The sequence below is a fragment of the Polypterus senegalus genome, unplaced genomic scaffold, assembly GCF_016835505.1.
Source record: "Polypterus senegalus isolate Bchr_013 unplaced genomic scaffold, ASM1683550v1 scaffold_4412, whole genome shotgun sequence".
Taxonomy (NCBI): domain Eukaryota; kingdom Metazoa; phylum Chordata; class Cladistia; order Polypteriformes; family Polypteridae; genus Polypterus; species Polypterus senegalus.
In genome coordinates this window covers 1-15,638 of record NW_024381290.1, presented here as the reverse complement: position 1 = coordinate 15,638, position 15,638 = coordinate 1, and the positions used below count along the sequence as shown (strand labels likewise).

General features: G+C 45.3%; 3 non-coding genes across 3 annotated transcripts; all 3 read left to right on the top strand.

Moving 5' to 3' along the window:
• Nucleotides 1-6,568: 6,568 nt before the first annotated feature.
• Nucleotides 6,569-6,676, top strand: LOC120520550. The gene has a single exon (XR_005631875.1). It is a non-coding gene; the product is annotated as a U6 spliceosomal RNA (small nuclear RNA).
• Nucleotides 6,677-8,242: 1,566 nt separating this feature from the next.
• Nucleotides 8,243-8,350, top strand: LOC120520546. The gene has a single exon (XR_005631872.1). It is a non-coding gene; the product is annotated as a U6 spliceosomal RNA (small nuclear RNA).
• A 1,571-nt stretch (nt 8,351-9,921) lies between these two features.
• Nucleotides 9,922-10,027, top strand: LOC120520551. Its single transcript, XR_005631876.1, has one exon. It is a non-coding gene; the product is annotated as a U6 spliceosomal RNA (small nuclear RNA).
• Nucleotides 10,028-15,638: the final 5,611 nt, after the last annotated feature.

Below are 15,638 nucleotides of genomic sequence, written 5' to 3'. Positions count from 1 at the left end.
AAAGGGGAGCACTCATCAGATATTCCACAGGTATAGCACAACTTGTCAGGAGACACTTACCAGCTTGTGGGACCTGCTTTGAGTGGCCTCGTCTCCAGGGGAGGTCTCCTGGTCGGCTGGCCCAGACTGTGAGGCGCCGATGGCAGGATGCGACTGGGACCTGACAGACGACAACGGTTGTTGGGCGAAGTCCTCCTCAAGGCCGAAGACGGTGTTGTCCAGAGCTTCCTCTTCCAGGCCCTCGACCTCTTGGAAGCCCTCATCCACACTGTCGTCGTCGTCCGTGTCAGTCCCATCCGGAGCGTCGGGATCCCTGCCCATCACTTCCTCCAGCACTCGACCGGTCTGCGAAAACAGGTACTGGATACCAATAAGCTCACCTGTGAAAAGGAGGCAACTGTTATAAAATGAAAAGGTGGGACGGAGGGAGAAACAGATAAGACAGACAGACAGACAGCTCGACGCCTGCCTCACCAGTGTACTTCTGAGGCGGGTGTAATCAACAACGAGCTTCCTATGATATAAAATCTCGCTCAGCTCGTTGGTGGAGTGCTGGAGTTGGCCACTGTAGCAGACCATATCACGGTCTGCTCCCTCCACTGCTTGTGCCGCACGGTCTTCGTTCCACCGCGTCAGGCCTTCCGGCAGGTAGGCCTGAAAGTGGGCCGCACTCGCTGAAGTGCCTGAAAGACACAATGAGAGAGAGAGAGAGAGAGAGAGAGAGATAAAAATGTAATGCCACCCACTCCCTCGCACAACACAGGTCAAAAGTACAGGTTTCTGGGCACCCTTACCAGGTATGAAGGGTCCAGATGCAGGTGGAACGACTCCAACGAAGTTGAACCTCGCGCACACCTGAACACCGGCAGCGTGATCCCCCCTTTGACCAGCTGCCCGGTCTGCATGTACAGGTGCACGCCAGGTGGGTCCTGGATGCAGTGGAGGTGGCGCCTCTGAGTTTTCCAGATTTCCTGGATCTTGTCGCGTCCAAAACCGGGACACCCATGTTGTCAGTGGCATCCCGAAAGGCCTCCAGCATCTCGTCAATGAGCCGGCCAGTCTCCTGCACGCCACGTGTGCGGCGGCGGCAGTGGCGGGCCAGCTCCTTTAACGGGATCTTTCCGTAGCCGGAGCCTCGGGGATCGTTCCCGCCTCACCAGCCCTGGCCAGTCGCGCCGGGCGCGCCTCCCTGGTCCCACTCAAAGAGGCAGAACGAGACGCCGCCATGAACAGGCTATATAGTGGGTGGCTCTCCGTGGTGACACCGCCGCAAAGCGCCGCATCAGGTGCCACACGTCGAGCCGCACCACCAGCTGTTCCCACTGGTGGAATAAGAGGGACACCTTGGAGGGTCCCCCGTGGGAACAGCAGTCTCGGTCCACGTAGAGGACCAGAGGCGGGGACACACTGGCATCACGGTATCGCCGCATCAGCCCGGTGGCCATGGGGTGCAGGCCAGCGCCTCGGCTGCAGTGAGGACGCTGATAAGGACCTGGCCGTGCTCGTTCCCCACGTTGGTCACCCAGGCTGCTGTTCCTGCCGCGCACCGGCGAGTTTCTTGGTCACCTGAACAATGAAAGGAAGAGCGACAGTAAGCAGGAAGGAAGGAAGGAAGGAAGGAAGGAGAGAGGGGAGCAGACGGCGATATCGCTCACCTTCTTGGTTGAGTCCATCTTCAGGATTGAGCCAAAGATGGAGGTGATCCGGCCCTTGATCTCATCTATCCTCGAAGCCACCTCCCTGGCATAGACGGACAACAACCACTTTGTACTGGGCACCGGGTCATCCGCGGTAGAAGCAGCGAGGCCGCAGGTGGCTCGACACCCGTGTGATAAATTTGGTGGCTGCGCATGAACTTTTGGACCGCTTCAACCAGGAGCTGGTGTGCTGCTCGAGCAGATATCTGCGCAGCCGGGTGGCCCCATTGCCCAGCGTGCGCTCCTTCATCTGCCCAATCAGCTTTACGTCGCAGGATAACCTGTGTTAGACAGAACAGAGACGTTAGGACTGCCCGTGTACCTGTGGAGAGTTGACCTAGCCTTCAGAGACTCCTTGTCTGACCTGTAAGTCAGGATAGCTGGAAAGTCATCCCGGTGGGTGTGGTGCAGCTGATCCAGGATATCCTGCGACCAGCCCGCCACCTTCTTCCTGCAGCGCCGGCACTCTAGGTACTCCGTGGCCATGAAGTACCATCCGTCCTGTATCCAGGACCCTCCGGACGGTCCTGTAGAGTCCGCTCCCGACAACCTGTGGCTGCACGTGCAGGACAGCTTGTAGCCCCACATGCGGTACGGCATCCACAGGAAGAACGGGCGCTGAAAAAAGGTGTCGGCCGATGTCGGGGGCTGGAGGTGCACGTTGCGGGGGCCGGGAGGAAACCACCAAAGGCGAAGGTTGGAGGTCAGCACAGGCTTTCCGTCCTTGCCAGTGGTGAAAAGGGCCCGGCTTACCCACTTGTGCTGTTCCTTGGGTAATGTACTCCTCCAGCCCTCGGGCAAAAGTAGCTGTGTGTGTGAGAGAGACAGACAGACAGACAGACAGACAGAGACAGAGACAGAGAGCATGACCAACACAAAAACAAACAAAAAGAATCAGACAGGGCCTCTTCCTTTCCCGGCAATGCAATTCATACAAAGCGCATCCTTTTAACTCACCTCTCTCCTGGCTACAGATAGCGCTTTGGGCTGCTTTCCCGGATCAGCCGTCGGTTGGGAGCGCTGGGATGGCACTGGCCCTCTACTGGTTGCAGACTGGGAGGTAGATGCTGGGGAAGGTTGTTTACAAATTCAAACAAATAACAGGTTAAACAGAAAAAGTGAAGGAGCCACCACCAGTTTCCATGGGTGGCTGTCACTTACCAGCCTCCAGCTCCATGCTGGCGAAAGCAACGTCATCCGGAATCTCGACGGCGGAGGCTGCTGCAGAGAGAGAGCGCTGGGGTCAACGGTGGTGGTTTTGGGACGGGAGGAGGTTTCTGCTGCCTTCGCCTCGTCTCTTCGCCGCACATAGAGCTGGAGCGCATGCATCCTGGTGCCGACTTTGGTGGTCTGACGCCTGAGCCATTTGATGTAACTGCATTGGGGTACAACAGCAGAAACGGTAACACTTGAACAAATGGAAGCAGGGTCCCACTACCTTGCTGGGCCCTTCCCCTCAGACCCCACCCAAAATTCTTTTTCTCACCTCTTGGCCTCCGGATCTGCTGTATTGTAAAGGGCCTCAAACGTCAGGTGTCCGTGTTGGCCGAAGCCGACGAGCCTCTTGCCCTCGTCCGGAGCCCCAGCCGACCCGTCTCCCCGTCGACGGCGGATGGCCGCCTTCACTTCGGGAAAGAGCCAGGCGTAGGACTCCAGGGCGTTCTTATTGCCCGCCAGCGGGCTATCTGACACCTGGCCATCTTCACGCTCCCTCAGGTGGGTTGCCAACACCATGACGGCATAGCCGAGGTCATGGGTCAGCAACCATTTAAAGTCTGGCCCGGTACTGTCCAAACTGGAGCTCGCTGGCGCTGCGCACCAGCTTGGAGTCCCCGGGGTCACCACCTGCGGCCCGCACGCGTCTCCTGGCCTGCTCCCTGACCGTCTCGGCCGACTTCACCTTGAACGGCACAGAGCCGCTCAGGCGGTTTGCCTTGGCGACCTGGACCGCCTCGGTGGAGGCCTTGAGGGTCAGTTCACCGGAGGTCTCGCGGCGGAACTCTGGCACAGGGTTCAAGCTGGAAAAATCAGATAAACCAAGAGAAAGTTACAGTTCCATTCCAAAGTTTTACAACACCCGTTTTTCTTCCAATTTAACCAGCTGGAATGCAACGACCTGAAACGGATCCACAGGAAACTGGCAGACATTTGACATTTAAAGTTTAGGTTACCAAAAACTGAAATTAAAGGAAATTTCAGAATATTACAAATTGGCCTTCAGGGAACAACTAGTAGGTTGAAACTTCCATTTAGTGTGCACCAAGCGACGTTGCCTCCAACAGAGACAAAATAAAGAGTAACTGAGCATGCAAACAATGAACAAGGGAACAACAGGATGAGAAACCACCACCTTTGAACAAATTCTATAGGCACCAAGCCCAATATCCCAAAAACTTTTTTTTTTTTTTTTTGAATTAACCTTTGTCTTATTTAACCTATGAATACTTACATGTCAACACACATGAGGTGATGTTGGGTCTATTAAAACAACACAATCAACCAGTCGTCAGTTAAAGAAAGAAACCTTTCCTTTGACAGGAACATTACTACTACAAACAAAGACTCACGTAGGTATACTAGTGGCAGCCATGGTAACAGATACCCAAAAAAGAGTTAATTCTCAATTCTGAAAAAGTAAAAGGGAAAAAACAAAAAATTAAATATAATGGTTGGTAATACTAATACACACTTTTTTTAAGGCCTTTAATAATATTACAACTACTATGGTTACACTGCATTTTGCTTTTGTTGGCATTATTATTATTATTATTATTATTATTATTATTATTATTACTAACAGACATCATTATAACGCAATTCTTTCTGCCCAGACTATTTACAGATATTTATATTACTGAAACCAGTTTAATAAAATACAAAAAAAAAAGAATACTTTTATTAATATGTACAAAACAAATAAATTCTCATTACATTCAACCACATCTGTTTTATTTCACTTCGCTATAATCCTTGTATTTTGTGCACTAAGAGTAACATCAATAGCACCGTTTCAATTGTATCAGCGGGCCCCACTTTAAGATGAGACTTGAAACTTGAAACATGACATCACCGCTTTTACACGGGAGGCGGGTCTTTCCCAACAAAACTTGAAACGCTTCTCTCTTTTCAGCCAATAAATGTTTACAAAATTATCGGCACAAGAGCATACTCGACCAATCGCTGCGGCGTTGCACTTGCTTTGTCAATCATCCCACAACTTCGGCACAAACACGGCACAGAGTCGCCGAGAAGATCGGAATTCTTTAGGCGCAAGGATGACACGCAAAATCGTGGAAGCGCTCCTCTTTTCTTCCTAAATATGTCACAGGCATTTGTCACGTCAACGAAGATTCCTCCATTGAAGTATCACATAAAGTCAGAAAAATGAAGTTTGGCTGATGCTGTACAGCGCTCCTATGAGGTTTGGGAAGATCTGTAACGGTAAAGGCAGCGTTAGAAAAACATTGCACTCCGTCTTGTACCTCGATCGTCAAATGCAGAAGGAGACGTGGGAAAGGAATGTGAGTTACATCTATGGTCAGCCCAATTGCCTTCCGTTTCCCGACTAATTCCAAGGTTTCAGTAGTCACTGGCTTCTTTCTTCTCTGTATCGTCGGCAAGTTTTCCCAGCCAGGAATGGGGTACTGGAAAGCCTCTTCCTGCCGGACGGTAAATCAAAAATGGCTTTGTCCGATACGCGACAGTGATATTTTTTTCGAGCGAGCGCAACATGAAGGAGTACGGAAAGAGCCAACGGCTCTTTGTTTTAGAATCCGACGATGCTAAATCCAGACTCCTCTGATGTAGCGCATGTCCTCTCCCTTCTGAGTGTGGGAATTACGAACTACGTCAATGTTGCGCCGTCAACCAAAGTCAGTCTTTGCTCCCTCCTTGGTGAGGATGGGGTATTTCTGCTGCTAGTAATACACAGTTTCTTCTCTCTCGGCATATGCCGTTCATGAAAATTCAGCTGCTTACTATTACGTCTCTCTCAGCGGGATCTGGAGTTGGCGTCATGCCAGTTTTGGCCAAAGATGGCGCTGTCTCCGCATCAGACAACATTCTTAATGTCCAGAGAAGGAGGTCAGTGGTTGGTCTCTCCTTATTAAACACAGCAGAGATCGGAATGGTCGCGACAAGTTCAGTTCTTGTTTGGATGGCAAAGTACGGGGAGTTTTCAAGAAAACCAGGTGTTTCTTTGTTTTCCAAGCTTCTCAAAAGACAACGGGTTCATTAACTGATGGCACTGGTTGGCTCCTGGGATCAGCAGTTTTCCCATTTCTAATTCAATCTTTAATTTCCAAGGAGGATGTAGAGTTTTACCTTTAATCATTTCTATCATTTTTATTTCTTCTAATTTTTCTCTTATTAAATGTTTATTTTTAACGGTTTAATGTTTCTTTCAGTAGGTTAGCTTCGCAGTTGATCATTTCCTATAGGGAAAAGCAGGGATTTCACGGTGCCTGTACCCATTCTCATTTCTTCTCAGTGGTGTTCCAGCCAGAAAAAAATTAACCCGGAAAGTGTTGTATACCTAGTATGAGCAAAGAAAACAACCTCTGCGGAAATTCAGCAAGTCACGGCGGCCACGCCCACAAACGCGGCCGCCCCTGGGGCGGGGCACATCTGATATGGAATTAGCATAAAGCCAAGGTGGCCTCTCTGTGAAATTTACACTGGAAAATGGCAAAGAGAGAGGCTGGATGCTACACTGGGCATTGTCTGCTTCTTCTCCACACTGCTATTCGTGGAATTTTACCATTAGAAGAGACTGCAACCTGAGAAATAGAGCTGAACGCTGCGAATTACACCACAATGGTCTGACGAGGTGGTGCATCCCCGCACTTAAGCACAGAGCCTTCCCCAAATCTGTACTTGCTCAGGCAGTACATCAACTAAAATTGGAGCGATACAGAGAAGATTAGCATGGCCCCTGCGCAAGGATGACACGCAAAATCGTGGAAGCGCTCCTCTTTTCTTCCTAAATATGTCACAGGCATTTGTCACGTCAACGAAGATTCCTCCATTGAAGTATCACATAAAGTCAGAAAAATGAAGTTTGGCTGATGCTGTACAGCGCTCCTATGAGGTTTGGGAAGATCTGTAACGGTAAAGGCAACGTTCAAAAACATTGCACTCCGTCTTGTACCTCGATCGTCAAATGCAGAAGGAGACGTGGGAAAGGAATGTGAGTTACATCTATGGTCAGCCCAATTGCCTTCCGTTTCCCGACTAATTCCAAGGTTTCAGTAGTCACTGGCTTCTTTCTTCTCTGTATCGTCGGCAAGTTTTCCCAGCCAGGAATGGGGTACTGGAAAGCCTCTTCCTGCCGGACGGTAAATCAAAAATGGCTTTGTCCGATACGCGACAGTGATATTTTTTTCGAAGCGAGACGCAACATGAAGGAGTACGGAAAGAACGCCAACGGCTCTTTGTTTTAGAATCCGGCGATGCTAAATCCAGACTCCTCTGATGTAGCGCATGTCCTCTCCCTTCTGAGTGTGGGAATTACGAACTACGTCAATGTTGCGCCGTCAACCAAAGTCAGTCTTTGCTCCCTCCTTGGTGAGGATGGGGTATTTCTGCTGCTAGTAATACACAGTTTCTTCTCTCTCGGCATATGCCGTTCATGAAAATTCAGCTGCTTACTATTACGTCTCTCTCAGCGAGGGATCTGGAGTTGGGCGTCATGCCAGTTTTGGCCAAAGATGGCGCTGTCTCCGCATCAGACAACATTCTTAATGTCCAGAGAAGGAGGTCAGTGGTTGGTCTCTCCTTATTAAACACAGCAGAGATCGGAATGGTCGCGACAAGTTCAGTTCTTGTTTGGATGGCAAAGTACGGGGAGTTTTCAAGAAAACCAGGTGTTTCTTTGTTTTCCAAGCTTCTCAAAAGACAACGGGTTCATTAACTGACGGCACTGGTTGGCTCCTGGGATCAGCAGTTTTCCCATTTCTAATTCAATCTTTAATTTCCAAGGAGGATGTAGAGTTTTACCTTTAATCATTTCTATCATTTTTATTTCTTCTAATTTTTCTCTTATTAAATGTTTATTTTTAACGGTTTAATGTTTCTTTCAGTAGGTTAGCTTCGCAGTTGATCATTTCCTATAGGGAAAAGCAGGGATTTCACGGTGCCTGTACCCATTCTCATTTCTTCTCAGTGGTGTTCCAGCCAGAAAAAAATTAACCGGAAAGTGTTGTATACCTAGTATGAGCAAAGAAAACAACCTCTGCGGAAATTCAGCAAGTCACGGCGGCCACGCCCACAACGCCCGCCCTGGGGCTGGCACATCTGATATGGAATTAGCATAAAGCCAAGGTGGCCTCTCTGTGAAATTTACACTGGAAAATGGCAAAGAGAGAGGCTGGATGCTACACTGGGCATTGTCTGCTTCTTCTCCACACTGCTATTCGTGGAATTTTACCATTAGAAGAGACTGCAACCTGAGAAATAGAGCTGAACGGCCAAGCGAATTACACCACAATGGTCTGACGAGGTGGTGCATCCCCCGTACTTAAGCACAGAGCCTTCCCCCCAAATCTGTACTTGCTCAGGCAGTACATCAACTAAAATTGGAGCGATACAGAGAAGATTAGCATGGCCCCTGCGCAAGGATGACACGCAAAATCGTGGAAGCGCTCCTCTTTTCTTCCTAAATATGTCACAGGCATTTGTCACGTCAACGAAGATTCCTCCATTGAAGTATCACATAAAGTCAGAAAAATGAAGTTTGGCTGATGCTGTACAGCGCTCCTATGAGGTTTGGGAAGATCTGTTAACGGTAAAGGCAACGCTTAGAAAAACATTGCACTCCGTCTTGTACCTCGATCGTCAAATGCAGAAGGAGACGTGGGAAAGGAATGTGAGTTACATCTATGGTCAGCCCAATTGCCTTCCGTTTCCCGACTAATTCCAAGGTTTCAGTAGTCACTGGCTTCTTTCTTCTCTGTATCGTCGGCAAGTTTTCCCAGCCAGGAATGGGGTACTGGAAAGCCTCTTCCTGCCGGACGGTAAATCAAAAATGGCTTTGTCCGATACGCGACAGTGATATTTTTTCGAAGCGAGACGCAACATGAAGGAGTACGGAAAGAACGCCAACGGCTCTTTGTTTTAGAATCCGACGATGCTAAATCCAGACTCCTCTGATGTAGCGCATGTCCTCTCCCTTCTGAGTGTGGGAATTACGAACTACGTCAATGTTGCGCCGTCAACCAAAGTCAGTCTTTGCTCCCTCCTTGGTGAGGATGGGGTATTTCTGCTGCTAGTAATACACAGTTTCTTCTCTCGGCATATGCCGTTCATGAAAATTCAGCTGCTTACTATTACGTCTCTCTCAGCGAGGGGATCTGGAGTTGGGCGTCATGCCAGTTTTGGCCAAAGATGGCGCTGTCTCCGCATCAGACAACATTCTTAATGTCCAGAGAAGGAGGTCAGTGGTTGGTCTCTCCTTATTAAACACAGCAGAGATCGGAATGGTCGCGACAAGTTCAGTTCTTGTTTGGATGGCAAAGTACGGGAGTTTTCAAGAAAACCAGGTGTTTCTTTGTTTTCCAAGCTTCTCAAAAGACAACGGGTTCATTAACTGACGGCACTGGTTGGCTCCTGGGATCAGCAGTTTTCCCATTTCTAATTCAATCTTTAATTTCCAAGGAGGATGTAGAGTTTTACCTTTAATCATTTCTATCATTTTTATTTCTTCTAATTTTTCTCTTATTAAATGTTTATTTTTAACGGTTTAATGTTTCTTTCAGTAGGTTAGCTTCGGAGTTGATCATTTCCTATAGGGAAAAGCAGGGATTTCACGGTGCCTGTACCCATTCTCATTTCTTCTCAGTGGTGTTCCAGCCAGAAAAAAATTAACCCGGAAAGTGTTGTATACCTAGTATGAGCAAAGAAAACAACCTCTGCGGAAATTCAGCAAGTCACGGCGGCCACGCCCACAAACGCGGCCCGCCCCTGGCGCGGGGCACATCTGATATGGAATTAGCATAAAGCCAAGGTGGCCTCTCTGTGAAATTTACACTGGAAAATGGCAAAGAGAGGCTGGATGCTACACTGGGCATTGTCTGCTTCTTCTCCACACTGCTATTCGTGGAATTTTACCATTAGAAGAGACTGCAACCTGAGAAATAGAGCTGAACGGCCAAGCGAATTACACCACAATGGTCTGACGAGGTGGTGCATCCCCCGTACTTAAGCACAGAGCCTTCCCCCCAAATCTGTACTTGCTCAGGCAGTACATCAACTAAAATTGGAGCGATACAGAGAAGATTAGCATGGCCCCTGCAAGGATGACACGCAAAATCGTGGAAGCGCTCCTCTTTTCTTCCTAAATATGTCACAGGCATTTGTCACGTCAACGAAGATTCCTCCATTGAAGTATCACATAAAGTCAGAAAAATGAAGTTTGGCTGATGCTGTACAGCGCTCCTATGAGGTTTGGGAAGATCTGTTAACGGTAAAGGCAACGTTCGAAAAACATTGCACTCCGTCTTGTACCTCGATCGTCAAATGCAGAAGGAGACGTGGGAAAGGAATGTGAGTTACATCTATGGTCAGCCCAATTGCCTTCCGTTTCCCGACTAATTCCAAGGTTTCAGTAGTCACTGGCTTCTTTCTTCTCTGTATCGTCGGCAAGTTTTCCCAGCCAGGAATGGGGTACTGGAAAGCCTCTTCCTGCCGGACGGTAAATCAAAATGGCTTTGTCCGATCGCGACAGTGATATTTTTTCGGCGAGACGCAACATGAAGGAGTACGGAAAGAACGCCAACGGCTCTTTGTTTTAGAATCCGGCGATGCTAAATCCAGACTCCTCTGATGTAGCGCATGTCCTCTCCCTTCTGAGTGTGGGAATTACGAACTACGTCAATGTTGCGCCGTCAACCAAAGTCAGTCTTTGCTCCCTCCTTGGTGAGGATGGGGTATTTCTGCTGCTAGTAATACACAGTTTCTTCTCTCTCGGCATATGCCGTTCATGAAAATTCAGCTGCTTACTATTACGTCTCTCTCAGCGAGGGGATCTGGAGTTGGGCGTCATGCCAGTTTTGGCCAAAGATGGCGCTGTCTCCGCATCAGACAACATTCTTAATGTCCAGAGAAGGAGGTCAGTGGTTGGTCTCTCCTTATTAAACACAGCAGAGATCGGAATGGTCGCGACAAGTTCAGTTCTTGTTTGGATGGCAAAGTACGGGGAGTTTTCAAGAAAACCAGGTGTTTCTTTGTTTTCCAAGCTTCTCAAAAGACAACGGGTTCATTAACTGACGGCACTGGTTGGCTCCTGGGATCAGCAGTTTTCCCATTTCTAATTCAATCTTTAATTTCCAAGGAGGATGTAGAGTTTTACCTTTAATCATTTCTATCATTTTTATTTCTTCTAATTTTTCTCTTATTAAATGTTTATTTTTAACGGTTTAATGTTTCTTTCAGTAGGTTAGCTTCGCAGTTGATCATTTCCTATAGGGAAAAGCAGGGATTTCACGGTGCCTGTACCCATTCTCATTTCTTCTCAGTGGTGTTCCAGCCAGAAAAAAATTAACCCGGAAAGTGTTGTATACCTAGTATGAGCAAAGAAAACAACCTCTGCGGAAATTCAGCAAGAATTGACGATGCTAAAACCAAACCCCTCTGATGTAGCGCAGTCCTCTACCTTCTGAGTGTGGGAATTATGAACTATGTCAATGTTGCGCCGTCAACCAAATTCAGTCTTCAGGTGGTTTGTGAAAATCTGGTAACGGTAAAGGCAACATTCGAAAAACATTGCACTCCGTCTTGTACCTCGATCGTGAAATGCAGAAGTAGATGTGGGAAAGGAATGTGAGTACATCTATGGTCAGCCCAATTACATGATTATATACATGATTGCAGTATAGCAAATGAATACCTAAATTGACTGTCATACATGGTATAGAATAACCGAATTTTTTACCTACAATTCTGTACATTCACTATGGACGTTTGAATCTTGTTTGGCCTCTCAAACCAAATAAAGCCTGAAACGAGAAGTAAATAACTCTAGAACATTGTGTATAATTTCAGTATAGCAAGTGAATTTTTAAATTCACCATCATATACAGGATATGCTGCGGTGGGTTGGCACCCTGCCCAGGATTGGTTCCTGCCTTGTGCCCTGTGTTGGCTGGGATTGGCTCCAGCAGACCCCCGTGACCCTGTATTCGGATTCAGCGGGTTCGAAAATGGATGGATGGATGGATACAGGATATGATAAACACAGCTTTATACCTAAACTTCATTATATTCGCTACTAGCAAAATACCCGCGCTTCGCAGTGGAGAAGTAGTGTGTTAAAGAAGTTATGTAAAAGAAAAGGAAACATTTTTAAAAATAACATAACCTAGTTGTCAATGTAATTGTTTTGTCACTGTTATGAGTGTTGCTGTCATCAAGGATTTGATTATTATTATTTCTTTCAATCAGGTTCATATTTGGAGGGCGTGTTGTTTTGAAGTTACATTCCGTGTTTGTCAACCGTTATAAAGATAACAGGTTTCATTCATCGAAGTGTTCACTACCCAAATCGGTACTCGTGAATGTTAGATGTTTAACAACCATTCCTGGTATTAACTTGTGCTAAACATACCATGGTGTGACGTAAGGGGAACTGACTGTTAAAAGGCAAGGAGGCGTGTATTTGGGAGAAGACAGCGAAGGAGTGGAAAAGTGTGAAGGAAAACTGTTTAAATAAAGAGCTAGGAAGGTGAATGGAAAGAAGCAGCCAGTGGTAAAGCAAGGAAGACGCTGTGATAAGGACGGTTGGGTGCATGTAGAAGGTGTAACAATAAGATTGTTAAGCCTTATGATAATGTTCCCGCACGGAGGGTTTAGAGAGACACACTGGGAGAAGTATAGAATAGGGAAGCCCGTGTGACTGTTCTGGTGTCCTCATTCGACAGTTCTGTGGCTCTGCATATTTGTATGCACCTCTATAAAGTCAGTTTTTCTTCTCTCAGTAATCTTTGTTGCAAACTTGCATCACTGGTTCCGCACACAATTCGGTCACGTTTAAGGGAACTTTTAATCTCCCTGAAATTGCATGTGCCTCAGACACTCTCAGATCTGTGACGTAGTCGTCTATATTTTCTCCCCTTGCCTGATTTCTTGAAAAAAATCTGAACCTCTCTACAGTTTCGTTTATTTTCGGGTTGTAATGTTCATCAAATTTACGTATCATCAAGCTCATGTTTAACTCATCAGGTCTTACATCACCGGTCAGCGCCTGAAATAATTCTCTGCCACACTCTCCTATAAGATAATGGAATAATCTGACCGTAATGTTTTCCTCTCCCTCTGGCATTGCAAGTTCTGTGTATAATGTGAACTCGTCCTTCCATGTTCTTCATGACTTCGCCAGGTCTTTAGCATTGAGGCTTTATACCCTGCATCTTATCATTAAACTTGTATCTCGTGAATATTTTGTGCGATCTTGCAATGTCCACGGCCTTATTTAATTTTAGCTCAGACCCGGCACTTAAAAGTTTCTCTTGCACTTTCATAGAGTTTGTGCAGAACACTATTCTATCCCTGACCATCTCATCTTCGTTTGCATAAGCACAGCCCTTCACCAACAATTTTAACTCCGTTAGAACGTGATCAAAAGTCTCGTTTACACCCTGCATCTTCTCATTAAACTTGTATCTTGCGAATATCGTATTCGTCGTAGGCATGACAAATGCCAGCAGCAGCGTGTCTTTGAACTTAATTTAAACTTAAGGTTTATGCCGTGCTTTGTTTCCGCAGTAGCTGCACTTATGAATATGCTTGTATGCGTCACTCGCTTCATATTCTTTTGCTGCCTTCTCAATTGTGTAATGCGTTTTTTGAACAGTTTTCATTCATCGAAGTGATCACTACCCAAATCGGTACTCGTGAAACTAAGATGTTTAATAGGCATTCCCGGTGTCTATGAACGTAATTTAAACTTAAGCTTTACACCTTGCTTTCCTATTGATATGTGTACAAAGGCTTGTTCAGCGTCAGAGGGTTTCCGCAGTAGTTGCACTTATGAATATGCTAAGCACAGTCCTTCACCTGCGAATATTTACTTTATATGGCAGACACTCAATTACGTGGGAGGATTGATGATGCGGGATGCAACTCCGCCTCACACTGCGTCCGAGCTGCAGGCTATGGCCATATATATGGGTGAAAGTAGGTTCCAGTTATGACCATTACGTGTACAATTTCGAAATGAAACCTGCCTAACTTTTGTAAGTAAGCTGTAAGGAATGAGCCTGCCAAATTTCAGCCTTCTACCTACACGAGAAGTTGGAGAATTAGTGATGAGTGAGTGAGTCAGTCAGTCGGTGAGGGCTTTGCCTTTTATTAGTATAGATTGACATACGTGTCTTTTTCGGCCTGCTAACTCATGTGTGGCCTCAGACTACAAATAAATTGCCCCAGGCCATTATGCATGATTGAAATATAGCAAATGAATAACTAAATTAAGATTAAGTTTGAAGTACTTGGTTGGGTTTAACGACCTGTTCAATAAAAATTGTTCTAACATTGAATTATTTAATGAAAGAAATACATTATTCTTGTTTCCCATTGTTCAAGATCTGCTTTAAGAAAAACTTTGATTAGGCCATAGGTATTTTTAGTGCATTCTCTTAAACTAATTGAAAATATTATAGAAATCAACTGTACTTGTAAATGTTTTTAAAACCTAAGCCAATGAAGCTGTTAAAATAACCAGTATTTGACTAAGTGTAAAGAGACAACCTCTATATAAGATAATCAGTCTGGATTCAATGAATAACTAACATTTACAGCAAATCTCTTTTGGTAACATTTGCTTTGAAATATTTATCCCATACATACATATACAGACAAACACAGAGTTTCAGCAGTGGCATGTTGCATATTACTCAGACATGCAAGCAAGAATTTCACTGAGAAAAAATACGGTTATATATGACAAAGGGTGAACTCTCGCGACTGCTGTACAGTCTTTAAGAATACTGTAGTTAGGAAAAACACAAATAACCACACATATTCAAATCTGCAAATATTTTATTGTAGACTTTTACATTTTGTTTTTTACTAAAATGAACAAAATATTGAAGTGTTTGAGGAGAGCAGATACGTCCTTCTTTGACCACGGTCTTAAACCTTTCTTCAAGCAACTTTATATGTTCCTCTATAAGAAAGAAATATTGTGTTAAACGGTAGACAATCAGAATATGAATTTTGGTATCTTTACCATATAAGCATACCATAAGATATTCCGTCTTCATCTTTGGTAATCTAGTTTGGCAGCTTTTTTTTCCTAAGGAGAGAATTATTGAAAATTATTTCTATATTAAAGTGTCAAGTAATTTTACAAACAGTAATTTACAACAAATGTGACTGAAACACACAAATAAATAAACAAATAATTAAATAAAGTTATATGAGGTTTCAATCACTAAATAAAGTCTTTGCTGTTGCTAGAACAGTTACAATTCTTAAAAATCTTTTGGTTAAAAATAAAATTAAAACAAAAAGTACTAGCCAGTTTTTATTACTTCTGTACTAGATTTTACTGTCTTAACCTCGTCTCTTATATGTATTCAAAGCAAGATATATTGATTTATTACTATTGTACATAACAAAAAAAGATGTGCTTAAATATTTAACAATAAATCAGATAATCCCACATAACATCCATACAATATTGTTAATATATGTTAAGATTGTGTGAAACATGGGAGAGGCTTAAGCTGACACAATGTAGTCCTCTCATCTCAAGTGTCTTCATAAACCACAATATTTTACCAACACACACACACAGATTGCTATTCTCAGAGCAACACAAATCAGTCACCCAACATGTCCCTCTAAATGCGTTCCATCCTTTTAAGTCACATCCTCTCACACAACTGTAATGCTCATCAAAAATCCAAACTAACAACTCTCTCTCCATTAAACTGTAACAGAGTG